The sequence below is a fragment of the Vicugna pacos genome, chromosome 25, assembly GCF_048564905.1.
Source record: "Vicugna pacos chromosome 25, VicPac4, whole genome shotgun sequence".
Taxonomy (NCBI): domain Eukaryota; kingdom Metazoa; phylum Chordata; class Mammalia; order Artiodactyla; family Camelidae; genus Vicugna; species Vicugna pacos.
Genome location: NC_133011.1, coordinates 1,298,032 through 1,325,380, shown reverse-complemented (window position 1 = coordinate 1,325,380; position 27,349 = coordinate 1,298,032). Strand labels below are relative to the sequence as shown.

Below are 27,349 nucleotides of genomic sequence, written 5' to 3'. Positions count from 1 at the left end.
CTAAAGCAGACAGTATTTATAAACAAGCTATCAGAAGGCTTGTTTGAAGATAATAATAAAATAATAAACTTAAAAATGACAACATAATGCCATTTGCAGCAACATGGACGTCCCTAGAGATTGTCATTCTAAGTGAAGTAAGCCAGAAAGAGAAAGAAAAATACCATATAAGACCGCTCATATGTGGAATCTAAAAAAAAAAAAAAGAAAAGAAAAAGACAAATGAACAAAATGAATATAAATACAGACTCATAGACATAGAATACAAACTTGTGGTTGCCGGGGGAGGGGGGTGGGAAGGGACAGACTGGGAGTTCGAAATTTGTAGATACTGTCAGGCATATGCAGAATAGATAAACAAGATTATACTGTATAGTACAGGGAAATATATACAAGGTCTTGTGGTAGCTCATGGTGGAAAAGAATGTGACAATGAATATACGTATGTACATGTATGACTGAAAAATTGTGCTCTACCCTGGAAATTGACACAACATTGTAAACTGACTATAACTCAATATAATAAAATAAAATAAAAATAATAAAATAATAAACTGAATTTTAATACTTTTTTCCAAGAAATTTTCTTTAACACTTACTTTCTCAATGAAAGGCAATTTCAAAATTTGCATTTTTAGAAATAATTCTGATTTAATGGGCTGATTTTCCCAATTCCTATTATGTAGTTTTTCCCTCCTTTTCACTCCAAATTTGAAATTTTTTTCTAAATATTCAATTTTTAAAAATTCTTAAACTAGCTCAATCCAAGCAAGGCACCGAAAATATCTAGACGGGCTCTTTGAACCTCCATAAACATGGAGACCTGGTCTTGATCTTTTTATTACTTTCTGGTAAAACTACATGTACTAGTATCCACATTGCAGGCAGAATGCTCTCTAGATTATAAAGAGCTGAAAGAAACAGGCGCTGAGTGCACTGTTCATGTAGCTCGCTACTCCTTGCTGAACTGACCTTTATGGGACAAAACAAAATTTAGCAATAAATGAAAGTGTGACTGAGTTATACTCAGCAGCATGTAGAAAGGTTGGTAAATTTCATGCCAGTCACTGTGGGCACATGATTAACTCAACACGATTTGGCATAAGGTGTGTTAAAAGAGAAACAAGAAATAAAGTTAAATTTTAACCAAAGCCATTCAAAAAGCGCCAGCTGGAATAAATAAGCTACAAGTGACTTACTATACAAGATACATGATAACTGAGACCCCACTATGCTGAGCCGTAAACCTAAATAACTAATAGAACATTTTTTTTTTTTTTTGCCAGAATACTATGAGCAACAGCTTAAAACACAAAGGTGGGATGATGGATGTGACACAAAGACACAAGGAGAAGGGCATGTGAAGAGGAGGTGGAGACTGGAGTGATGCAGCCACAAGCCAGGGAAGAGCAGGGACATTCGCCATGGGACTTAAGGCTCACCTTAATCCAGGACGGTTTCATCTCAAGACCTTACCTTTATTTATTACATCTGCAAAGACTCTTATTCCAAATAAGGTCATATTCTGAGATTCTAGGTCAATCTATCTTTTGAGAGGACACCATTCAATTCACCACAGGGCTGGTTAAAACCTCCAACATTACAAGTAAAAAAACGGCTTCTTTATTAAAAAACCAAAACGAAAACTTCCTTGCAGGGGAGGGTATAGCTCAGCAGTAGGTAGAGCAGTAAGTCCTGGGTTCAATCCTCAGTACCTCCATTAAAAAATAATTAACACATAAATAAGCCTAATTACCACCCCCTCCAAAAAACACTAAAAATACAAAAACAAACAAAACAGAAAAATTCCTTCAGTGTACTCCAAGAAGGCAGACCCGTGTGAAAATTAATAAAAGCGAACTTCACCACAGTGGAGTCGGGAGGCCACAAGAGGGAGGGTCACATGCGTACCACTCCTTGTCAATACAGATCGCAACAGGAAAAACACACACTTTGCATTTCTGGCTGGGAGTGACCCTGCTTTACCACCATCTGCCTGAGGAAGAAAGATTTTCTCCTTGTGTGGCAACAGCACAGCCAATGTTAATAAACCCATTTTGCTCATCAAGTAACTGGTTATTTTATTGTTTTAAGATGACACCAGTCAAGGAGAGCGCTCCAGCGCCACCAGATGGGCTCACCCAGAGGACCCCGGCACCCTCTACTCCATCATTCTCCTCATCCCTCTCTTCTCACCTTCATCTTTTTATGACTGTCGTTTTCTCCCTGGTTTTCATCTATACTTACGTCTCCCTGTATCTTCGATTCCCCCTTCCCCAAATCTCTCCGATCCTAATAGCCCTCAGTGGGGCCCTGATATTCCTGGCGGTTTGTATGCTGGTTTATTCTGAAAGAGTGTTGGCCTCTCATTCTCAGATTCCTCCATCCTCTGTTGGAGGTCATTTGTGAATGAAGAGCCACCGTCTCCAGCACGTGTATTGCCATATGAATAGTGAGGTCCTTTCAGACACCCTTTGTATGACCTGAGGAGGAAGGAATTGGGGAGCTAGGATGGAGGGGGAAGTTTTAGTGTAATCGCTCCCCAGGTTAAACTCTACGAGTCAGCGAGGCATTGTGCCTACTTGTGTTGTTCATATGGGAATGAGGAACCTTAATTTCTGAGTGGAACAATCCAGTTACCCAAGCAAAACCTCAGATTTTTACTGAGCACTTCCGCAGAAGATGGCTTACGTCAGCATCCTACGCATTAATTAAGACAAAGGTGGATATAAGTGAGATAGGTATTTATCCATCTAGAAAAGACAAGCCAGTCAGTAATCTCCATTAATTTGCTAAGCAAGGTCTCAAAACAATGAGGATTCCAGTTTGCATCTAAGACATCTAACACTAAACTGTTCATCTTCACCAAACCTGCTGCTTCTGCCATCTCTCCCTTCTCAGTGGAAGGCAACACTGTTTTTCTATTTATGAAGGCTAAAAACATTGAGTCCTTCCTCCTACTCCTTTCCCTCATGTTCTACATCCAATCTATAAGCAAATCCTCTTGTCTCTACCTTCAAAATGTATTCCGAAGCTCAGTACTTCTTTCTGCCTCCGCCATCCACACCATGGTCCAAATCACCATCATATCTGGTCTGACCCACTACCATAGCCTCGTTTGGCTTTGCTTTTGCTTCACCTCAGAGGGCACTTAGAAAATCTTCATCGGACCGCACTCCTCCTCTGCTGGGGCCCAAAGTGAACACTGAGGCCGGCCACCCACCTGGCCTCCCCAACTTCATTTTTTTGGACCCTCCTTGTATACTCAGCTCCAGCCATGCTGTTGCTTAAAAGTGCTGGGCTGGCCTCCACCTCAGGCCTTTGACTATTCTCTGTGTTTCAAGCATTTCCCCCTTGAATTCTGCATGGTTTACTCTTAATAGCTTTTCTTTTTTCCCTCAAATATGTTTTTTTCAGGGAGACCTTCCCTGACCACGCTGTTTAAAACTGGATTCCCACCCTACTTCACTGCTTTCTCTTTCTCCGTAGCTCTTTTCACTTTGACATACCATATATTTGACTTGTTTACTGTTTCTCTCGCTGGAATGTAAGCAGTGACTGCCACAGAGTGAGCTTTCAGTAAATATTTGTTGAATGGATGAATGACTGAATGAGACGGAGGTTCTGGAGAACCAAGCACGGTAGGAAATACTGACCTCATGTTACCTAAAAAGCACCCTACCTCCCCCAGGGCTCACCGTCTACCCTCTTTACTTGCTTCATTTTTCTTCACAGCACTTATCACCTTTCAGTATATTACATACAATTACAAAGTGAGTCCCGTGAGAACGAGGACATTTTGTTCTCCTGTATTTGGTTTGCAGGGCAAGACATATATGTGGAACGAACAATGACAAACTTGAGTGTGACCTTGGCTCCAGAATCTCACAAACTGGCATGATGTTTTACTTTTTTGACCCAGGGGATTTGGAACACGCTTCACAGTGACCAAAAACCCTTATGCTGAAGTGCCAGGGTGGAGGAGCAAATACAGAACCTTCACTACTTGGCCCTCTTCTTGAATGTTTAGCACTGTTTGGTCCCAAGGCTTTTAGTGATTAGACAAACCCTTGGAGGCCAAGGCACCCTTTTCTGTAAAGTACTCTGTCCTGTATACCTTATGGGGCGGTGAGTCTCAAGGGGTGCGTGTTGGGGGTGGGGGGAAGAGGGTGGGTGTGGGCCAGGGTGGGAGGGGGATCTTGCCCCCCAGGGTATGTTGTCTGCAGACACTTTTAGTTGTCATAACTGGGGGAGCAGGAGTGTGGTGTGCTACTTGCACCTAGTGGGTAAAGGATGTTCAAAATCCTAAAATCAGGGCTGCCAGATTTAGCAAATAAAAATCTGTGGGTAGGGGTCGCCATATAAATACATATCGCCTACTTAAAGTTTAACCTTAGAGTACACCTTTATCTGAAATTCAAATTTAACTGGGCGGCCTACATTTCATCTGAATCTTAACCTTCAATACACGGGACTGGGCCCCACAACGAAGAATTGGCCAAACCACAAAGGCCAGAGTGTGAGGTTGGACGGTAACGCCCAGATTGTTGGATCCCGCCTCGGTAGGGCTGGGCGGAGCCCCAGGATTTGCATTTCTACTAAGTTCCCAAGTGAAGTCGCTGTTGCTCTGGACTCACAATGGATAGTCACCAACCTAGAGAGAAAAAGGCTTCGTGCCTTCGTGAGAACCAGCGAGGAACGCGTCCAGGCTTGCACCGCAGCGAGCAAAGCGCGTGGAGGCGGCAAAAGAGGAAAAAACATTTCTGCTGTCCAGGCCCTTTCTTGGAGCCACTTCTGGGTTCCGTCTAGGCGCCGCAGAGGCCCCAAGGTCTCTATGGTCGCTGGCCACGGGGGCGTGTCCTGGGGGAGCGGAAGGCGGGCCGAGGCGAGCCGCGCTCTCTCGTGCGGGATGTTGCGCGGCCGCGACGCCCGATGCCGCGGGGGCTGCGGTGCTCCGGACTCCGCGCTGCGGGTAGCGTCTGCCGCGCACCCACGCGGCTCCGGACAGTTCAGTGCAAAGTAGGCGTCGCCCCGTTCGCCGACCGGGCCCCGCTTGGATGTGGGAGCGGTGGGCCCTGGCGTTGCGTTTTCTCAACGGCGCCCGGGGCGTTGGCTCTCGTTGCCGCCCGCGGGCGGTGGGCAGGCGGGACCGAAGCGGGAACAATGGAGCTCCGGGCGCCGAGCGGGGGCGCTCCCGCTGCGGGACGGGGAGGCGGGGCGGGGAGCAGAGCAGGCTCGGCGCGGGGCACGGCCGGGCGCGCTAGTGCGGGATGTACCTAGGGCGGGTGCCTGGGACCCTGGGCGGGGCCGGCCTGACCCTGAAGGGACTGTGGGCGGAGTGGGCGGCGGCTCCGCGGGGCGGCAGGGGACGCGCTGGGTGCAGGGCTTTTCTGCCGGTCCTCTTTCCTTCTGGGATGGCATAGGTTGCCTAGGGTCTTTCTTTTCCCTTTTCCCCCGCTTTTCGTTTGGTATTGAGATGGGTAGGAGAGGAAGGGGAAGGGCCCTTTATCTCACAAAGACTATTCCTGAGCCGTTTTGCACCTGGCTCAACTCTGAGGTATTTGCATTTATAAAATGTCTTATTTAAAAAAGATTTTTATTTTGGAAATAACTTAAGAATTTGAAAAAAGTTAAAAAAAAAACTAGTACAAAGAATCCCCACACTCTTAATCAGCTAGGTTCCCCAAATGTTATTTAACAGAACTAGTGAAACCAGGACATCTAACATCTACAGGCCTTATTCAGATTTTTTTTTTTTTTTTTTGCTGTTCTCATCCATTTCCTTTTTGCAGTATGGAATCCAAGTCAGGATTGAGTTGCATTTAGTTGTCAACAGCCATTGGAAAAATTTATATTGTAAACAATGGAGGCCCCCTTACCTCCAGGATCCGTCAGAGTGGCTGTGGGAGCATCAGGTATCAAATCAAAGAGCCTTTTCTTCTGTGATGCCAGGGCCAGTTGAGGATGTGCAGCTGGGCCTCTAGGCAGCTTTGGCACGGGTAGTCACCCTCTGTGCCTTGGCCCACCTACCTCGTGGCTGCGCAGCCTCTCCAAATTCTACCCCTGCCTCTCAAGTCAACCTCCTGCCATCAGAACTCTGAAGACTCCCTCCTTGGCCACCTTCTCTTTCAGTGTGGGCTTCCTCCCTGAGTGGTCTCTTGTGGCTTCAAGCATTCCACGGATCCTCAGAAAACTCACTCGTTTATGACTTGAGCCCAGGCCATTTACTGTCCCACACCTGCAGAGTCTGTGGCGTACTGGTATTTCTCCGGGTTATCTCAAAACCATTCCATCCCAATATATGCAAAACGAAGTGCCAAATTCCCCCGTGTCTTGTCCCCTGCTAGTTCTCTTCATCTCTGTGAATGGCACCACCCTACCCCAGCCACTTGGCCCGAACCCTAGGAGGCCTCCCTGATCACCTCTTCCCCACCCTTCGATCTGTCCAGACTTGCTGGTTTTCTTTGTGAATCCCCTTTTGTCCAGCCCACTTTTCCCCCCAGGGACCACCCTCCTGACTTTGCCTCCCTGTGCCTGCTTTGGTGCCCTCACCCAGTTGTCTGTACCACAGTCAGAATAAGCTTGTTAAAATGCAGACCCAAGTGTGCCATGCTCTGCCTGTAATCTTTGATTTCCCTTTGCTGTAGGATAAAGACAGGTCTCTTTAACAGTGCCTGCAAGACTCAGCAGAGCTGGTCCACCCTCTTCTTGCACCCTGTCTCCCTCAGGTTCCTTATCCTTTCTTGACTGGCTTGCTTTCCCCCTCATTTGCTAGCCCTCTGCCTGGGACTCGGTTCCCTGCCTACTCAAGGAATTTTTACCCTTTCTTGCAGATCTCTGGTCTAGCCATCCCTTCCTTAGTTAAGTGTTCTGTGACTTTCCTGACTGGGTCCAGGTCCTAATCTCTCCTACCTTCTCTTTTTGGTAGCCCGTTAGAGTGGTAATTTTATACGGACATGTGTTAGGCATCTAGTAGACACCTGATGTTTGCTAAAGGAATGAAGAAGTGATGGGATGCTGAACTCGGCTGCCTGACTGCCTTTGTCTGGACATTATTCCTGTTGGAATTTGCATAACCTGTGGGGGCCCTGCTTACTCCTGTCTGCTTCCTCTGTAGGGTCTGCCAAGCGGGACAAGAAGGATGGAGGGGCCACACGGTAGGGGATAGAGAGGGGGAGATGGCTTCCACTGCTCGTGCTGCCCCGCTACCCTTTCCGTCCTTGGTTGAGTCCACCTCATCAATGAACTCTCCATTGATAGACATTTCCTATGTAAGATTTCAGAGTATCTTTAGGAATGCATTTTGGTTGGGGTCAATCAAACATTAAGAGTTCCTAGTCTTTTTCCAAATAGCTTTCTCAGAGCCAGAAAGTGAAGATGAAAATGAACTCCTACTGCAGGGTGAGGTGGATGCCCTGGAGTGTGGCCATTTGCTCTGCAGCACAAATTGTTCAATTTGGCAGGCATTTACCTGCTGTCTGTTGCATGCCAGGAGCCGTGTTGGCTTCTGGGGATACAGAGATGACTAAGTTCTGCGCCCACCCTGCCATCAGAGGGCGCACGGTGAAGTCACTGTGAAGCGATCGAGGTAAAAGTTGTAAAAGAGTAAGCCTCGACTTGGAGAAGGGTGTTGCAGGGCACGGGTTGGCCTGAGCTGAGGCAGGGGCTGGGTGGGGGAAGGCTGGGGAGCCGGCTGTGAGCGGCCTGGACCTGTTTCCGGGCCGCTCGTGGGATTGTGACCTGGGGAGGTTCTCCGTCACAAGGATGGGCTCATGTGGGAGCTGTCGCTGAATGTTGGCGAGTGGACAAGAGCCAGCCTAGGGTACGACAGAGAAAAAGGCGATGAGCTCAGCTGCTGAGGGTGATGTAATTGTGAGATGGCAACACAGGTCATACTCCCTGACCCAAACCCAGCCAGATATGGGGAAGAGTCGGAATGTCTGAATTATATCAAAGTCATACAGCAGCACCCCTTAATCAAACATGAGATTTATTGCAACAATAAGTATATTGATATCTATAGCAAGTGATACAAATAGACATTGTAAAGAGCCTCAGATAATTTCAGGTTTTGCTGCCAAAGAGTTTGTTCCCAAATTTTGAAGAAAATGTTTAGTTTTGAGAATTTCAGGGGAGGGGTTGTGGATCGGAAAAAATAGCTGTCGTTTGTAGAGTCAGGGCTGCTGGCTTGTGCGTCACGCTCATTGACGCTCATCATCAGAACAGCCCTACGAGCGTTGATACCAGGAAGATCCCATTTTACAGGCGAGGCGATGAGGGCACAGAGAGGGCAAGTGATCTGCCCACAGTCACACAGCTCGCCACTGATGGCTCCATAGTCCGCATTTTCACCAGACTGCGTACATGTGAATGGGAGTTTGGGGAGTTGCAGGACCACAGTCTTTTCTTCTACATCTCATGCCCCTGACACCTGCAGCCAGCCTGTGGGAGCACCAAGGGAGGTCAGACAGGAGGGGAGGCGGGAGCCCTGTACAGGCTGTGGTTGCATCCTGTGTAGATACATTGAATGCCTGTGGGGACTTGTTTCCTGGATGCCTGGGGCCAGTGGCCTGGTTGGGCGCTGAGCTTTTCTCATAAATACAACATGGACTGGACCAGAGAGGGGGCGGGTGGTCAGAGGGCGTTGACAAGCTGGGATGCAGGCTGGCTGGGCTTTGAGAAAATTCAGGTGCCTGATTTCACAAGGATTCTGTAAAGAGATTCTTCATGATGGTCACAGGCTGCTGAGTTGGGAGGTGACTATATTCTAAGTTTCTCTCTCTAGTTACAAAAGATAACGTGTGCTCAGGGACCGCCGCAGGTGAATGCCTTCTGCCTGCCACTCGTCCCTGCAGACAGCGGTCTTCCTGAAGGGCACTGCGTGTGTCAGTGATAGTATTTGCTTATGTGTGGGCACGTGTCCATTTGTGTGTGCATGTATGAGTGTGCAAAATACGCATTCAAAAATATGTAAAATGTGCAGGAACGATTTAAAGAATCATGAAAGAACTTTGAGTATTCCATTCAGTTTAAGAAATTGAGCCTTGCCAAAACCTTAGAAATCCCTTGGGTGTCTGCCCTAATTGTGTCTTTTCACATTAACTGCTGTCCTGAAGTTCCTTTTAATCATGTCCTTACTTTTCTTTATAATTTTACGTGTGTACGTGTCTCCAGATAGTTTTAACTTTTGGTTCTTATAAAATGAAATCATGTAGCAAGTTCTCTTTCTTTCTTTCTTTCTTTTTTCTTTCTTTCTTTGGCTCAGTGTCTTTTTTTTTTTTTAATTTTACTATATTTTCCAAGAATAATTTCCAAATTAAGTTTTCTGTTATTTATATTCTAAACTTATATGTATGTATTCCAGGTTATATTTTACCTTATTCCAGTATGATTTCAGTATGATTAAGACTTTTTAAAGACCATATTTTGCCAAATAGAGTTCACAGAGTATTATCCAGTAATCTAAACTTAAGCCTTAGAATCTACGACTCATCAAGAAACATTATTACAATGCTTTTTAGGACTTGCGTACTGTCCCATGTCCTATGACCTCAGGAATATCAGGATGAAACTATACCTATAAAGAGAAGTATCAAGTAAATTTTAAGAGAGAAATTCATTGTATATTTTTACAAGGAACAATCTGGGGATTTGAATTATAAGGGAAGAAAGCATGAGGAATCAAAGTAATAGTTACTGCTAATATTTTGAGAAAGCTTTGGCTCAGTGTCTTTTGTTTGAGATTCAGTCAGTGTTGTGTGTGGCTGAAGTTCCTCGTTCCCTTTTTCTCTGGTGGTCCGCTGCATCCCTTCTGTTGAGAGCTGTTTGGGCTGTCTCTGGTCTTTGCTGCTGTAAATAGATCGTGCCACAGTGGGCATCCTTGTCCTGTCCTGTGCACCGTGCAGGAGTTCTGCAGGGTGAGGGGGCTGAGTTGCAGGAAGGGAAGAAAGGGAGATGCTTTTGGCTGTCGGACCTGTGAGGTGATGTGCTACTGTCTCTGGTGGGTGGAGACCTGGCATGCTGCTCAGCTCCCTACAATGAGTGCTCAGGACAGCTTTCCCACCGGCTCCCACCCTCCCACACACCAAACAATTGTTGGGCTCCAAATGCTGGTGCCGAGACAGAGAACCCCTGCTCTAGGGTAGGTACCTGGGGTGGACTGCTGGCTGGCTGGGTGGGTTTGTGCACTTTGAACTTCAGTAGATACTAACGAGCTGTTTACACTCTTTTCAGCAGTACATGGCCTCTTGAATTACGCATTGTCCTTTTCGGCACTTGATCATCGCTGCCTTTCAGATTTTTGCCAGCTTGGTAAATGTGGAATGATGTCTCACTGTGGAATTTTCATTTCCTGAATAGCAATGAGATTGAGCATCTTTTCGCGTCTGTCTGCTTTTTTATTTCCTTTGAGAAATGCCTCCTGATACCATTTTGCCCGTTTTCCAGTTGTTTTATTTGTGCTTTTCTTAATTGTATCTGGGATTTCTTTATATATACTAGATTCTTCTCATCTCTGAGACACTAACCCTTTATATTTGTTGTAGGTAACTTCTCCAGTTCATGAGTTTATTCTGATGAACAGAGAAGTTCTTGGTTTAAATGGGGAAGAACTTTATTTATGATTAATGGTTTTTGCAGGGAGGTGCGCTTCCTGCCGGATCCCTAGGCAGACAGGACCGCCTCTGAGGAGACCACACTGGAGCAGCACTGAAACCAGGTCTCAGTGAGGGTAACATACCTGCTACCAGGGGCCCAGAAGGGATGGGTGTTGCTCGGGCCCTGGGTGAGCAGGACTGAGAGCAGGGCTAGAGCCTGGTCACAGGGTCGCTTCAGGATCTGTAGTCTGGTCCAAGGCTGGTGGGCCTGTTACTAGAGGCATGGATGGTGTGGCTTCTCCTGAGTCCCTTGTCAGATGGGACTGGTTGCAGGACCATGGCCAGGGAGGCCTGGAGCTGAGTTCATAGGGAGTTGGGGCTGCTTTCAGTTTGCTGGCAGAACCATGTGAGCTTGCCACCAGGCTGCAAGCCTGCCTTTTCAAAGCAGTTGTCCTTGGTCTGCGGGGTCACTGGTTTTTTGTAACCTCCTACCTGGACCCCAAAGCTTCCACAGAGGCACTTTTGTCTGTGGTTGCCTGCCAAATCATTGTTTGTGTAGGAAGATGCAGACTGGGGACTTCCTGTTCCACTATCATGCTAGGGTCACTCCCTGTCTCTCTTTTCCTAGGATAGATCAAACGTGTCAGCTCTGCTATTCAAGGCTCAGTAATTTTATCTGCTTGACCAGTTACTGTGTTGAAATCTCTTTCTATTATGATGCATTTGTCAATTTCTATGATTATATTAATTTTTATTGTATTTTGAAGTTGTATTAGTAGATGCATAAAGTTTAAAATTATTATAGTTTTCTGATGAGTCATACCTTTTTTCCTGTGAAGTTACCTCATTACCTCTGAAAAGACTTCATTTTAATCTTATTTGTTGTTTTTGATTGTAAAAAACACATGAAATAAAATCTACCACCTTAACCACTTTTAAGTGTACATTTCAGTGGTGTTAAGTGTATTCCCATTGTTGTACAATCTTCAGAACTTCTGTATTTAACAAAACTGAGGCTAAAACCATTAGATGTCAACTTTCCATTTTCTCGTCCACCACCCCTGGTAACCACCATTCTTCTTTGTGTTTCTGTGAATTTAAATACTTTAGATATCCATGTAAGTGCAATCACACAGTATTTGTCTTTTTGTGACTGGTTTATTTCACTTAGCATAATATCCTGCAAGTTTCATCCCCAAGTTGTAACATGTGACAAGATTTCCTTCCTTTTAAGGCTGAATAATATTCTGTTGTAGGTATACACCGCCTCTTGATCCATTTATCTATAGGTGGACATTTGAGTTGCTCTTATCTCTTGGCTTTTGTGAATGGTGCTGCTGTGAACCTGGGTGTCCCTTTGAGACTCAGCTTTCAGTTCTTTTGGTTAAATGCCCAGAAGTGGGATTGCTGGATCCTATGGTAGTTCTATGTTTAAGTTTTGGAGGAACCACCATACTGTTTGACATAGTGGTTTCACCATTATGCATTCCCGTCAGCAGTGCACAAGGGTTCCAGTTTCTCCACATCCTTACCAGCATTTGTTATTTTCTGTTTTCGTGATAGTGGTTATCCTAGTGGGCATGTGGTGATACCCCATTATGGTACGGTTTGCATCTCTCTAATGATTTGGGATGTTGAGCATCTTTTCATATCCATATAATGGCCATTTATATATCTTCTTTGCAGAAATGTCTGTTCATATTTTTTGTCCTTTTTTTAAATTGAGTTACTTTTTGTTATTGTGAAGCTATAAGAGTTCTTTATACATTATTGATATTGACTCCTTTTAAGATACGTGTTTTGCAAATATTTTCTCCTTTCCATTTGTTGCCTCTTTACTTTGTTGATTGAATCCTTTGATGAACCTTTAAGTTTGATGTGGTCCTATTTGTCTCTATTTGCTTTTGTTGCTTGTGCTTTTGGTGTCATAGTCAAGAAATCATTGCCAGATTCAATGTCATGAATCTTTTCCCTTATGTTTTCTCCTAAGAGTTCTATAATTCTACCTCTTAATTTTAGGTCTTTGATACATTTTGAGTTAATTTTTGTATACGGTATGAGGTAAGGCTCCAACTTTATTCTTTTACATGGATATCCAGTTTTTCCAACACCATTTTTTAGAGACCATCCTTTCCCTGTCAAGTGTTCTTAGCACTGTTTTTGAAGATTACCTGACTGAATACCTGAGAGTTTATTTCTGGCTCTCTGTTCTGATTCATTGATCCATATGTCTGCATTTATGCCAGTACCACACTCTTTTGATTTCGGTAGCTTTGTAACATGTATTGAAATGAGGAAGTTTAAGTCTTCCAACTTTGTTCTTCTTTTTTAAAATTATTTTGGCCATTTGAGGTTCCTTGGTATTCCATATGAATTTTTGAATGGATTTTTCTATTTCTGCAAAAAATGCCATTGGGGTTTCGATAGAGATTGCATTGAATCCGTAGGTCATTTTAGGTAGTTTTAACATGTTATCCATATTCAGTCTTCCAGTATATGAGCATAAGATGTCTTTCCATTTTTTTGGTGTTTTTAAAAAATTGTTATCATTAATGTTTATAATTGTCAGTGTACAGCTCTTTCACCTCCTTGGTTAGGATTGTTCCTGAATATTTTATTCTTTTTAATGCTGTAGTAGATGGAGTTGTTTACCTAATTCCCATTTCAGGTTGTTCATTGGTAATGTACAGAAATGCAGCTGATTTTAGTGTGTTGATTTTGATTCCTCCAACTTTGCTGAATTTGCTTATTTGTTCTAACAGATTAAAAAAACTCCTTAGGAATTCCTTACATGTAAGATCGTGTCATCTGCAAACAAGATAATTCATTCCTTCATTCTCAATTTGGATGCCTTTTCTTTCTTTTTCTTGCATAATTGCTCTGGCTGGGACTTCTAGTACTGAGTTGAATAGGATGGCCAGAGTGGCCATCCTTGTCTTCATCCTGTGTTTAGAGGAAAAGCTTTCAGTCTTCCACTATTTTATGTGACATTAGCTGTGATTTTTTTTCATGCATGGCCTTTGTTATGTTGAGATGGTTTCCTTCTCTTCCTAGTTATTAAGTGTTTTTTATCATGAAAGACTGTTGAATCTTGTTAAATACATTTTCTTCATCAATTAATATGAACATATGGTCGATTTCTACCTGATTTTTAATTGGTTGAAGTTTATACATTGAACTATTCTTGCATTCCAGAAATCCCACTTTGTTGTGATGCATAATCTTTTCAATGTGCTGTTGAATTCAGTTTGCTAGTGTTTTATTGAGGCTTTTTGTATCCATATTCATCAAGGCTGTTGGTCTTTAGTTTTCTTCTAGTGTTTTCCTGGCTCTAGAATCAGGGTAAGTTTGGCTCATTTATCGTATTTTTCAGTTCCACAATTTCTTTTTCAGTTTCTATCTGTTGATATTTTCATTTTGTGCATGCATTTCCTGATTTTGTTCAGTTGTCTTATTTGTCTTCTCTTTTAGCTCACCGAATACCTTTAAGAAATTGTTTTGAATTCTTCATTAAGAAATTCAGCAATCTGCTTTTCTTTTAGGGTCCATTCTGGAGTTTTACTTTGTTCCTTTGATTGGGCCATGTTTCCTTGTTTCTTTGTCTGCTTTGTGATCTGTTGTTGAGATTTGGCCATTTGAAAAAAAAACTGTCTCCTTACCTGGTCTTTATGGACCAGGTTTGTTCAGAGGAATATCTTCACCAGCCACCCCACTGGAAGTTTGGGACCTCTCCATCCTTTTGTAGTGAGGACTCTTCTCTAGACCTGTGTGTGTGCTTTTAAGTGTCTCCATTTCCATACGCTGCCTGTCCGTCCTTCTTCTCAAGAGCTTGTCGTTTCTTGCTCTCCCTGGCATCTGCCTCCTGAATTGCAGGCTCTGGAGCTGCTGTACTGTGACGCCTGCCTACGTTTTCAGGGTCTTCCAAACTCTGCTGCCATGCCCGGTAGTGCTCCAGGTCTGCAGAGACAGGTCTGTCCGCCCCACAACCTCCAGGCAAACCCGAATGTTGGGCACATAGCTCACTTGTTTCCATCTCAAGGGAGGAGCCCCCATAGGCAGAGTTTTCTCCCAGCTGCACCCGACTGCGCTGAGTTGGGGGAGAAGCGTGAGTCCGCAGAATGCCATGAACTTTCCTCCCTTTTTCAATGGAATCCCTGCTTGGTTCTGTATTGGCGTGGGTTTTCCATTGGCCCCTGGCTCCCTGGCTCCCCGCCTCCCTGCCCTCATTTCCTGAGACAAGAGAATGAGGAAAGGCAGAGGAAAGAAGCAAGAGACTGGTCTTAGGTTGGACGTTCTTATATGATTATTAGGAAATAAAGTGAATAAAGCAAATACTGATAGGGGTGAAACAAAGGGGGAACAGGAAAGGAAGAGTCAATAGGACTTACCTCAGCAGGTGGAAATCTTTAGATAGTTATTAAGAAATGGGATGAATAAAATGGGCATTGATGGGATTAAAACAAAGGTTTTAATACAGCCCTGCTAAAGGTTAGGTGGACCAAAGGGACCTCCTGCTGGTCCCCCAACATTTGGGGGTCCCATACAAGTCTGCTCTGTTTACCTCAGTTTCGAGAAATGAAAAGCCAGAAGGCAGAGAATACAATGAGAAACAGCACCAGCGGTTGCCTGGGGCAGTGGGTAGGCACATTAAGTTAATAAGCGACAGAAGGGTGAGGGTCACTTGGCTCAACCCTGGCTGAAAACACTTGGATAGGCCTACTGGCCTGGTTCCCTGCCCAAGCAAGGCTGTGAGATGGGTTCTGGGGTGCCTGGGTTTCCTGGTAAGCCCTCTTTGATGGCTGGGACTGGGTAGTGTCCTCAGCAGTAGGCAGTGCTAGGAAATAATTAGCTTTGCTGCCTGGATGAGGCAGCAGAATAGGTGCTGAGACCAGCACAGCTCATTTGTTTGCACAGTGAAATAGCTCGTGAGATGGAGCGACTAGTTTCGTGATGCAGGTGGAGAGAGTCATGGGCTGTGCTCTCTGCTCAAGTGCCCCTGTGAGTGGGGCAATGGAGTGGGCTACCCAGCTTCCCGTGTGCTGTTGTTAGGTTCCCTGGCGAGGCAGGTTCACAGCTGCGTTTAGCAGTGAGCAGGGATACAGTTAGGTGCCCAGTCAAGGCAGGGCCAAGATGTCTTTATTGATGATCTGCCTGTGATGCAGGAAAATGGATGTGGGGCGTGAGGAGGGCTGTGTGTCAGGTCTTGGTTGAGCCCCTGGGACGTGCCCTGCCAGGTGTGGGTCCTTGGCTACACGCAGGAAAGAATTCAAGGGCAAGCTACGGTTGAGTAAAGGTGGATTTCTTTAGAGAGATGCATACTGCATTGGGTGTAAGGCAAGAGAAAGGCAAGGAACGGGGTGTGGGAATTGGGTGCTCAGGTTAAAGTAAAAGTAGGCACACACTTCATCTCCAAAGAGGGGGGTTCAAAAAAGGGCCACTAGGCATGATGGTGTCAGTTTTTATGGGCTCAGGAGCTTCACACGCCTACAGGTGGGACCATTCCAACTGCCCTGGGGAAGTGGCTGGGATTCCCGGGGATGGGGCCACCGCCCATTCTTTGGCCTTTTGCAGTTAGCCTTGGGGCTCTTGTGGCGCCTCCGTGCATGCTATGCTATTTGATCAGGCTGTTACAGTGAGCATATAATGAAGCTCAAGGTCTACTAGGAGTCCAACCTCTTAATCCTCAAGGCCAACTGGGATTTGAATCTTCCACCATTTTGGTGTTAAATTGCTGTCATTCCTTGAGTGGCTGTGCCCTGCCCCCTTCCCTCCTGTCTCACTTGGTTTCTTTAAACCTTACAGTGTGGGCACAACGTGACCACCGGCTGGTGATGCGGGCTGGTAAAAGAATCTACCAGAGGCCAAGGAGACTTTAGGAAAATTTAACAGTTATGTTGCTATAGGCAACAGCGGACCGCACAGGCAAGAGGTGCGTGAGCGCCGAGGGGGACCGCGAGTGCTGAGGGTGGCCATGCAGAGTCTTTTATTTGGGGTGCGGGGGCTGTGAGCACCAGGAGTAGGGGGCTGCATGACTGGTTTGTGCACAGGTTCCTGACTGGTTTTAAGATCTGTCAGGGGCCATTCTGAATAACAGGGTTTACAACTCTGATAAGGGCAGGATGTGAGGCCCGGCCACCTAAGGTATTGTGAGATGCATTATTCCTTGGGGCAGTTTAGCTTTGTTAGGTTAAATGCACATCAAGAGAAGCTGTTTGGTAGCTTGCAGAAATGCAGGGATGTGAAGGGTCCCGCAGTGGGGAGGCCGGGTTAAGGTGTCCATAGGCCCCAGGCACACAGAGCGCCCAGGGGCCGGGGTTTTATGACTCTAGAGAGGGCCAGCCGGCTTCACACCTTTAACTGTTTTCAAAACTCCTACTAAGTTGGTTCAGGCAACTTCTGGTGGTTTTTTCAGTGTTTCTGTTGAGGGTGAGAGTTTCCTAGGCCTCTTGTTTCATTGACGTCACTCTTGTTTTTGACTCAAGTTGTTATTATGTGTTCTTAAATTTATATTTGATTTTGGTTTGTTGATGTTGTTTTGGTGTTTTGTTCTTTTTAAAATTTGCCTGATATTGGCTATTTGGTATTTTGGTATTTTTTGGTTATTTGGTATTTTTTATATTAAGTTTTTTTGGGGGGGTCTTTCCGTTTTATTTTTTTTCTTTTTAAACTTTTATTTGGTTCTTATTTTTTTTCTTTATTTTAAAATTTTTCTTTGGTTCCCTTTAACTGTACTTGAAGATTTTCTTTTCAAATTTATTGGTTTTTTTGTTCATATTGTTCCTTGTAATTTATAAAACATACGTGTTTTATGCTCTCTGTCTCGTGGTTACGGGATCTGGATCTGTGGGTCTGATTCTCCTGTCCGTTGTTTCTGCTGGTTCCCACTCATGGTGCTTTGTTCCCTTGTTTATTTTGTGACCTTTCTTTCCCCAGCCGCCCCGACCCCTCCACCTCCAGACCAAGTTCATGTCCTTTGGAACTGTTACCAGTAGAGTTCTTTGATGTCTTTGTTGGAATATATTCCTTCTGAGGGATTTTGTTTATCTCCACCTCCCCCCACCCCGGCAGGGGGCACTACCGGTGAATGTCATTTGCAGTTAAAATTTTCACTTGTGGTTGTTGGGATCAATAAGAAATGTGAATTGGCTTATAAACCTTCATGGTTACAGATTCTTGGGAGATTCTTCACTCATGAAGTGGTAAGTTTAAATCAAGCATGTTCACTTTTCTGGCCACTTCTGCACAATGGGGTTATTTATCATTCATCTGCATTTCCGGAGTGCAGCGCTTTGGCAGTGCCTCTATTCAGTCCTCCTCTGTTAGCCCTTTAAGTGGTCCTGTTTCTCGTCTCTAGATTACACGTGGCCCTCAGAATCACCTCAGTGTCACCTGGGCTCATGAGAGCTCAGGGTGAAAGCTAGCTAATGAATGAACTCACTTAGTAGGGTTACCTTTTTCTCATTGTTTTATGGGGGATTTTTTATGTGTTCTGGATATTGGTTCTTTGCTGCTTGTCTGCATCGTGAGTAACTTCTGACAGACCGCAGCTTTGGCGTTAGTTTTCTGTGCTTTGTTGTAAGATGTTATATTAGTCATTTATTACTGCACCACAAATTAGAAGCTTAGAAGCTTAAAAACGACAAACATTTTTGAATCTCTGTTCCTGCCAGTTGGGAATCCAAATGTGACTTAGCTGAGTTCCGGTTGGCCTGGGGTCTTTAATGAGGTTGCAGACAAACTGTCAGCAGGGTCTGTGGCCTCATCGGAAAGCTCGACTGGGCGGTTCCCTGTGGGTCAGTGGACTGAGGGTGAGGGCTTAGTCCCCTCTGGCTGTTGGCCAGGGACCTCCCGCAGTTCCTTGCCCTGTGGGCGTTTCCTCAGCTAGCTCAGAAACATTGTAGCTGTCTTCCTTTGGAGTTAGTGAGTGAGAGAGCAAGAGAGACAGTGTGCATAAGGTGGTTCATTTATAGTCTAATCTCAGAAGAGACATCCTATCACTTTTGCCATATTCTACTTGTTGGAATTAAGTCACAAGGTCCAGCCCACTCAAGGGAAGAAAATTATATAAGGGTGTGAATGCTGTGAGGTCGGGATCTTTGGGGACCATCTTGGACGCTGCCTACTACAGATGTGTTGCAAGTTTGATGTGGTTAAAATTATCCATTCTCCTTTAAGCTTCTGCGTTTTCTGTAAGAAAGGTAATCCTATGCTACGGTCATTAATGTACTTAAAAGTTTAAATGTTTTGCTTTTTTGTGATTAGTGCTGAATACGTCTAGGACTTAACTGTCTTAATACAGTAGCTACTGTCCACATATGACTGTTTAAATTAAAACGATTTAAAATTACACAAAATTAAAAATTCACTTTCTCAGTCATACCAGCCAGTGCCTGGCACCCACGTGTGGCTCATGGCTGCCATGCTGGACAGCACTGATAGAAAACATTTCTGTTGCTTTGGCAAGTTCTGTTGGCAGCACTGACATAGGACAGTTTTCAACCAGGAGAGATTTCTCCTCCCACCTTCCCCACCAGGGGGCACCTGGCAATGTCTAGACTGTAGAAACCTTTTTGCTTTACACAGTGAGGGGAGTGGTGGTTCTGTTGGTGTGTATCAAGTAGATGGAGGCCCAGGATCCTGTTAAACATCACGTAATATGTAAGACAGGTCCCCTACAATCAAGACTCATCCAGCCCCAAATGCCAGTTCTTTTGACTACGGGAAACCCTGCCGCAGAACGTATTTTGCTGTGTGTCTGTGTAGTGTGAGATGGGGAGCCTCGTTCTTTTCCCTCTGATGAGCCGGCCAGCTGGACACCACTTCCTGTGTGTACTTGTCCATTTCCTTCTGGTTGGTAGTGAACCGGAGACGTTTTTTCCCCTTAAATGGTAGAGGAGATCCCATTGCCTGGCTAATTAAGATACAATTTCTGAAAACTGCCTTCTGTTGTCTTACAGATTTTTAGACCCTGTGAGTAAAGACAGCCTCGTGTTCCCAGTATATCATGGCTTCATCTTCAAGGTAGGAGTCATATCTGGTGAACGGCTTTCTGCAAGGACAGCTCACTCTTGAGCACATGGGGGTTAAGGGTGCTGAGGCCCCGTGCAGTTTGAAATCTGGGTATAACTTTAGACTCGGGCCCTCTGCACCAGGAGTTCCAACCAACTGAAGATCGTGTAGTGTTCTAGCATGTATTTATTGAAGAAAGTCCACGTTTAAGTGGATTCAGGCAGTTCAGACTCACGTTATTCAAGGGTCAGCTGTGTTTACGCCTTTGCTTTCGAAAGGCCCAGTCTGTGACACTTGCGGCTCTTGGTCCTGCTGGTCTCCCTAAGCAGCTGGCATCTGTGACGCGCCAAGGAGGGAGAAGAAAGAGGAAGACTGGAGGAAAGACAGGCAGACAAAGGAGTGTGTATGGTGCGGTACGGGTACGGTTGTGTAGATCTGGTTCTGCACTGGATCTGAAAATGTGATTTACTTTGCTCATCTGTCAGCGCGGAAGGTGGTTGTCCTTGGGGCTGGCTCAGTTCCTGCGGGCTCTCCCGCTGCAGGGGTTTGAACAGCCACGTGCGGAAAGTGTTCGGAGACCTGGGGGTGAGCAGCAGCTCGGATGGCGAGACCAGCAAAGACTGTGTAAAGACTGTGTGCCTGGCAGGCCTGGATCTGCCACTGCAAACCAGGGGAGGCCGTGCGAGGTGGGGAGATGACTGATGCCCTTTGAGAACGTGTCTCAGTTCGAGGTCCGTGGGAAGGAAGGGCTTCTCAGGTTTCCTCTCCTTTGAAGTCTGGCCTTCCTTCCTGGCTGGCCTGTGGAGAGCTTGAGGCACACCTCACCTCCCCAGAGGTCAGACCTCTTGCGCCCTAGCCTCCAGCATAGGGGCTGGCAGATTCAGTGCCCTGGAAGTAAGGTTGGAGTGAATTTCTTAACGCAGCCTAAACTCCAGAGTCTAAGGGTAGGTCTGCAGAGAAATAGCCTTCGTGGAAAAGCCTGCATCCTTCATCTGGGGCGGGGCTTTGCTCATGCAGAGGCCAGGGTACTGCTGCCCAGTTTCCCAAGTCTGGTCTGTTCTCATTGCTAGAGTGATGTATCTGACCCCCCCACTGCCATGCTTCACCCTCCTCGTGGGTTTCCTGTGATAGCTGAGCAGAACTGGAGGTCCTGATCAAGGCGCCTGGAGCCCTGTGGGGCCTTGACCTTGGACCCGACCACCCCTGTTCTGCTCTCATCCCCTCACAGCATCTGTAGCCTCACTGATCTCACTGTTCACAAACATCACGTCCCTTCAACCACAGGGCCTTGCACATGCTTGCTCTCTCTCTCTTCCCTGGACACGCTGTCTCCAGCTGTCTGCGGGGCTCACTCCTTCACCTCTCCAGGCCGCCTAACCTGTGAGCCTTCCCGCATCACCTGTCTAGCACCCCCCAGCCCTGTTCCTTTGCTGCACTCCCTCTCCCTTCTTCAGAATGGCCCTCATCACTATCTGGTTCCATCCTGCATAGCTGTGTGTTTGGTGATCTGTCATCCGCCTCCTCCGTCTGGAAACAAGTGCTCTGCAGGTCGAGGGTGGAGTGTGCCCACTGCCAGCCCCTCAGCACCTGCTCGTGGTTGGTGCTTCTCAAAGACAAGTATCTCTTGCCATTCATTTGGTTCCCACGTGGTCAGGGAGAGGTAGAAGGGGAGGGGTTTCCATGTTTCCAAATCTATTTGGCTTGTGAATTGCAATTAGTATGCAGTAGTGTGTCAGATATTGAGAGAGCCTTGTGAAAATCTGTCTGAATTGGTTTAGCTCCTGAATTTGGGTGGTTGAGTGTTCAAGCAGGGAGAGTTTGAGAATTTGGGAAGTAAGGAAACTTTGCCAAATGAATAAGAGAAAGAGAAGAGATAGATACGGCAGAAGTCTGAAAGTAGAGCAGCTGGGGCCACTGGGTCAGGGGACATCAGGGGACTTCAGTGGCCCAGGTTTCCAATTGCAGGTGATGCCAGTGGCCCTGATTCGTCACTAGAGGGTGTCCTCTATACAGAACATTTTATTTAACAAGGAAAGGGGTTATGAAATACCTCTTTAGAATGCCTCTTGTCATTAAAATACTTTTGCGCTTAAAGCGGTAATCTGTGTTTGTCTGGAAAATTCACTTATCTGGCGCTGTGCCTGGCAGTGCCCGGTCCGAGGTGCCATTGCAGCAGGAGCCCTCATTGTGAGCAGTGTTTTACTGGGATTTTCTGCTAAAGCACCGGCTTTCCTGCGTGGCCTCTCTTCGTTCTGTTTCCTGTCACGTAGCAACCTCACTCCTGGGAGAGGTGCTGGCTCAAAGCTCAAGTCCATGAAGTTTTTTTTTTTTTTTTTGCCATTCATTCATTTTAATATAAATTTGTATCCAAGTGTTATTTTAATTTTCATTTTTCTGGTTGTTTGTTGGTGATTTTCTGTATTTATTCATATGCTCGTTAGGCACCAAAGCTTCTTTCAAATGTTTACTGTTCAAATCCTTTACTCATCTTTTTTTTTTTAATTTGGTCTCTTGCATTCTTGTGGATTAGCAAGCACCTTTTGAATACTGCAGACTCACCTCTTGAGTGTTAGCCAAGTTAAAATAAAAAATACTCAATGACACATGTGAAAGATGGCAAAGAAGACCTGATTTTACAGTCTAGGAGAGAGATGGGGCTCAACTCCAAGTATGGCATGGGCAAGTGGGGATTTATAACTATGGAACAGAGTTGGGGGGGTGGTCAGTGGGTGAAAAATTGCTAAGAAGAAATAGGGATAAAGGTGGTTCGGCTAAACCAACCTGAGTGAATTCTTGCTGAAGACAGGCCGGGATGATCAGATATTACTTGGGGGATGGTGGAGGATGAAGAATTTGAGCTATCAGGGGCGAGGTTTCTAGTAAAAGTTTCATAGCAAGATTCTTGTTAAAACTGGATTTTACAAGGAAGTGCATAGATGGGACTAGGAGGAGGTTCAGGAGACTGACTAATGTTGGTTCACACAAAGAATCTCTGTTAGCTATTACAAATACCTGTTCTTACTGAGCATCTATATGCTAGTTACATTTTTTATTTACTGGAAATCCTAAATGTTGATATAAAATTTGTTATCTTTTTGCCTCATGGTTTGTGATTTGGTGCTTTCAAAATAATTAACTTTCCTTTCATCGATTTCTATATTAAAGCAAAATTTGCATATAGTGAAATGAGCAAATGTTAAGTGTAAGACTTGAGTTTTACAAATGTGGATACCCATATAACTGGTACCCAAATCATGATATATATGTAATTTTTTCATTATCTCAGAAAGTTTCCATGCCTCTTGTCAGTCAGTCACCTCCAAACACTGTTCTGGTTTCTATTCCCATGTTTGCCATTTTGTAAATGGTCCCGTACAAAAGAATATACTCTTGCATTTATCTTTTACTTAACATTAATGAAGAGATTCATCCACATTGCGTGTACCAAAGTCCATTCTTTTTTTATTGTTTAATGTTCCAGAGTCTATTTATGTGCAAATATACAAGATTATGATTATACATTCTTCTATTCATAGTATTTGAGTTGCTTCTGATTTTTGGCTATAATGAATCAAGCTACTAAAAATACTCACGTACAAATGCTTTTGTGGATATGTGTTTTGAGTAATTTCCTAGGAGTGGAACTGAAGAAGTTTTTCCCCATTCTCATATGACAAAGCTATTATTCTGACATTTCTTTGACTTTGTTATTTACATCATCAATCCCTGTTAGTATATAGCTTAAATTAGGAATTTTGCTTTTTTCTCTCTCTAAAACTAAGCCACATTTTGTGATTTCATCTACTAGAAGAGCCACTCTTTTCTCTTCGAACTGTAGTTCCTTCTTTATTATATTCAAGTTTCTACGTATAGATGGTTCTGTTTCTTTGTACTCAATTAAAAAAAAAATTGGCCTATATCTTTATTGGCAGCATACAGTTTTTATTATTATGACTTTGTAGTATGACTTGGTATCTGGTGTGATGCTATCCTCAATGACATCATAGAGGTTTGACATAAGAAATATAAGACAGAGCAGATTTTTTCCCCCAGTAAGATGGGTTTTAATATAAAGAATTTGGTGCTTACAAAATCATTGGAATGACTGAAGTTGTAGGTTTGAGGCTGGGCCTCTTATAAAGATACTCTCACCCTACAGAACTGACTGAGGGGAGCCCCTCCTGCCCAGGAGGCTTCTAGAAGGGCTGTCCAATTAAGGATTCCGCACCCCCTACCAACAATGTCTATGAGGCTGGAGAATGGACACCAGAATGCTTATGTGGAGAAAATTCCTCTGTGAGCCTGATTTTCAGAGGAAGAGCCATAAAAAGGCCTCTTCTCACTTTGGGCAGCACCTAATTTGCAGCTTGAATATTGGTGGAAACTGAGTCAGAGGAAGATGGTAATTGCTTTCCTTTCTCTGAAAAGAAGGTAGAATAGATGTTGCATTGCCCATCAACTGTGTCCAGAACATGCTCTCTTCATCACTCTTTGTTTCAAAATTGATTTAGCTCTTTGAGGACTTTTCCCTCCCATACTCATTAAAAATTTAATTTGTTAATTTTATCAGAAGTGCCAGCTTGAATTCTGATTGGGATAACATTGACTACCTAGAGGGCAAACAATGCTATGTTAATGCAAATACACTATTCCAATCAAAAATTGTTTGTAACTGTACTTATTCAACTCTTTAATGTGTTTTAATAGAGTTGTAATTTTTGTTTTTTTCTTGTATTCTTTTGTTAGGTTGATTTCGAGATACCATTTAAAACAGCAAATCTATGAAGTGCATTATTCTCTAGCCTGGTATTGTTGAAATGCTACTGACTTTTGTAAGGTCATTTTGTGTCCACCAGCCTTGCTGACTTTCTCATTTATTTTAAAGGTTTGTTAATGTTACTGGGTTTTCTACACAGTTAACACATCAGCTATAAAGTTAAAGATTTTTCTCTTCCTTTTCATTTCTTGCAAAGCCTACTTGTTTCTTATTTCATTTTTATTAACCTTGCTGTATGTTTTGATATATTGCTTTTATCAAAATAAGGAAGTTCCAACTTACAATACATTTTATGAGGATTTTTATTGTTAATGTGGCTCAATATTATCAAATGGATTTTTTGAAACTATTGAGAAAATCTTGTATTGTTTTCTTAGGTTCTAAGGTGGTAAATTATGTTAATAGACTTTGTATTGATGACCTACCCTGTTTGGTATAAAACCTTATTGATTGTCATGTGCTTTTTGTTGTTGTTTTGATTTACTTTTTATTGAAGTATAGTTGATTTACAATATTATATTAGTTTCAAGTGTACAGGATAGTGAGTCAGTATTTTTATAGATCATGCTCCATTCAAAGTTATTACAAGAAAGTATCTATAATTTCCTGTGCTATCTCCTTGTTGCCTATTTGTTTTATACATGGTAGTTTCTCTCTCTTAATCCCATACCCTTAACATGTCCCTCCCCCTTTTCTCTCCCTTTTGGTAACCACTAGAATGTTTTATGTATATGTGAATTGGTTTCTGTTTTGTGTATATATTCATTTGTATTATTTTTTAGATTTCATATATAAGTGATATCAAACAGTATGACTCTTTCTCTGTCTGACATTTCACTAAACATAATTTTCTCTAGGTCCATCCATCGTGTTGCAAATGGTAGAAATTCATTCTTTTTTATGACTGAGTAATATTCCATTTTATCTAGATGATAGATAGATAGATAGAGTATATATAGTATAAATACATATATCTCACAGCTTCTATATCCTTTCATCTGTTGAGGGCACTTAGGCTGTTTCTATTTCTTGGCTATTGTGAATAGCGATGTTGTATAAACACTGCAATATGTGTGTCTTTTTGAATTAGTGTTTGTGTTTTTGGTTTTTTCCAAATATATACCTAGGAGTGGAATTGCTGGATCATATGTAGTTCTATTCTCAGCTTTTTGATGAATCTCCACACTGGTTTTCATGGTGGCTGCACCAATTTATGTTTCCACCAACAGCATATAATGGTTTCCTTTTCTCCACATCCTCTCCAACGTTTGTTATTTGTAGTTTTTTTGATGCTAGCCATTCTGACAGGTGTGAGGTGATATTTCATTGCTGCTTTGATTGGCATTTCTCTACTAATTAGTGATGTCAAGCAACTTTTCATGTGTCTGTTAGCCCTCTGTATGTTTTCTTTGAAAAAAATCTATTCAGAACTTCTGCCCATTTCTTGACGGGTTGTTTGTTTGATATTGAATTGTATGAGCTTTTTATATAGTTTGTGTATTAACCACTTGTCAGCCACATCATTTGGAAATATTTTCTCCCATTCTGTAGGTTGTCTTTCCATTTTGTCAATGATTTCCTTTGCAGTGAAAAATGTTTAGGTTTAATAAGGTCCATTTTGTTTGCTTTTGCTTTTATTGCTTTTGCCTTTGGAAACTGATCCAAAAAATATTACTATAATTTATGTCAAAGAGTATTCTGTGTATATTCCCTTCTAGGAATTTTTTGGTTATGGATCTTACATGTAGGTATTAAAATATGCAAAAATCAGCCATTATCTCAGTACTCTGGCAAACATACATTTCTAGGCTTAACTTAGTATCTGCTATTTTAATGACAGAATATTGATAATCTATTAATTCAGTCAACAAATCTTTGTATATCACCGATGTCTGATGTTACCTGAATTCTGCTTGATTTAAAAAAATCTTTTACTTCATGTACAGTAGAATTTAATGCCCAGTTATGTTCAGTAATATTAATGACATCAAACTCTAACTAGGTTCCTACTAAGGTAAGAAGTTTATGCTCCTACTTTTTTTAAACTTTAAAATACAAACATCCCTTAGAAGGTTAAATCTGTGAATCATTAATAACCTCAAGGACAATTACTTTAGTAGATTCTTTCTTCATTGACCAATTTAGGAAAATGAAATCATGAGAAAACTGGACTCTAGGAAGGCAGAAAAAGAACAGAAGATGGGGACGCTGAAATTAAATTTTACCTGATTTTACAATCTATCCTACTAATAATCATTACATCAAAATCTGACCACTTTTGAGTATTATCCAGAAATCTCTATAACAGAATATATTCTGTAAAAGAAAAGGGTCCCTTCCTCTGCAAATCTGATTTACTTTGTATTTAACAAATTCTATTCTCTGCTTAGTGGTCCTATATGTCAATATCTAACAATGTTTCTTTAACTGTAAACACCAACACTGAGGAAATGACTTCTCCGAATAAAGCCAGTAAACAAGTGTGGAGCTCATAGTCTGAGATATTTTACATGCAGCCCTATGTAGAAACAGGACAACAGACCAATGTTGGGGATCTGATGACAGCAGAAAAAGACCAAAGTAATGCTATGCTTGTTGTACAACAGGTGTAGTGAAAGATTTGATTAATTGAATTATGAGCCTGGCTCTATTGCTAACTATTGCATAACCACAGTGTAATCACATTGTCACTCTGGTCACATCATCATCATTCAGTCTGTGTTTGATTCTCATAAGAATGATTTTAATTTATGGGAAAACCCTAAGAGTAATATGTACAACAAAAATTTCTTTTCTTTCTTTAAATTTTTCTTTTTTTATTTATTTTGTTGAGGGGAGGTAATTAGGTTTATTCATTTACTTTTATTTTTGGGAGGTACTGGGGATTGAAACCAGGACCTTGCACATGCTAATAAGCAAGTGCTCTATCACTTGAGCTATCCCCTCCCCCCAAAATTTCTTGAATAGT

General features: G+C 43.3%; 1 pseudogene; it reads left to right on the top strand.

The window, feature by feature from the left end:
- The window catches only part of LOC140689214 (nocturnin pseudogene), a 73,229-nt pseudogene that overhangs the window by 43,985 nt on the left and 1,895 nt on the right, over positions 1-27,349 (top strand).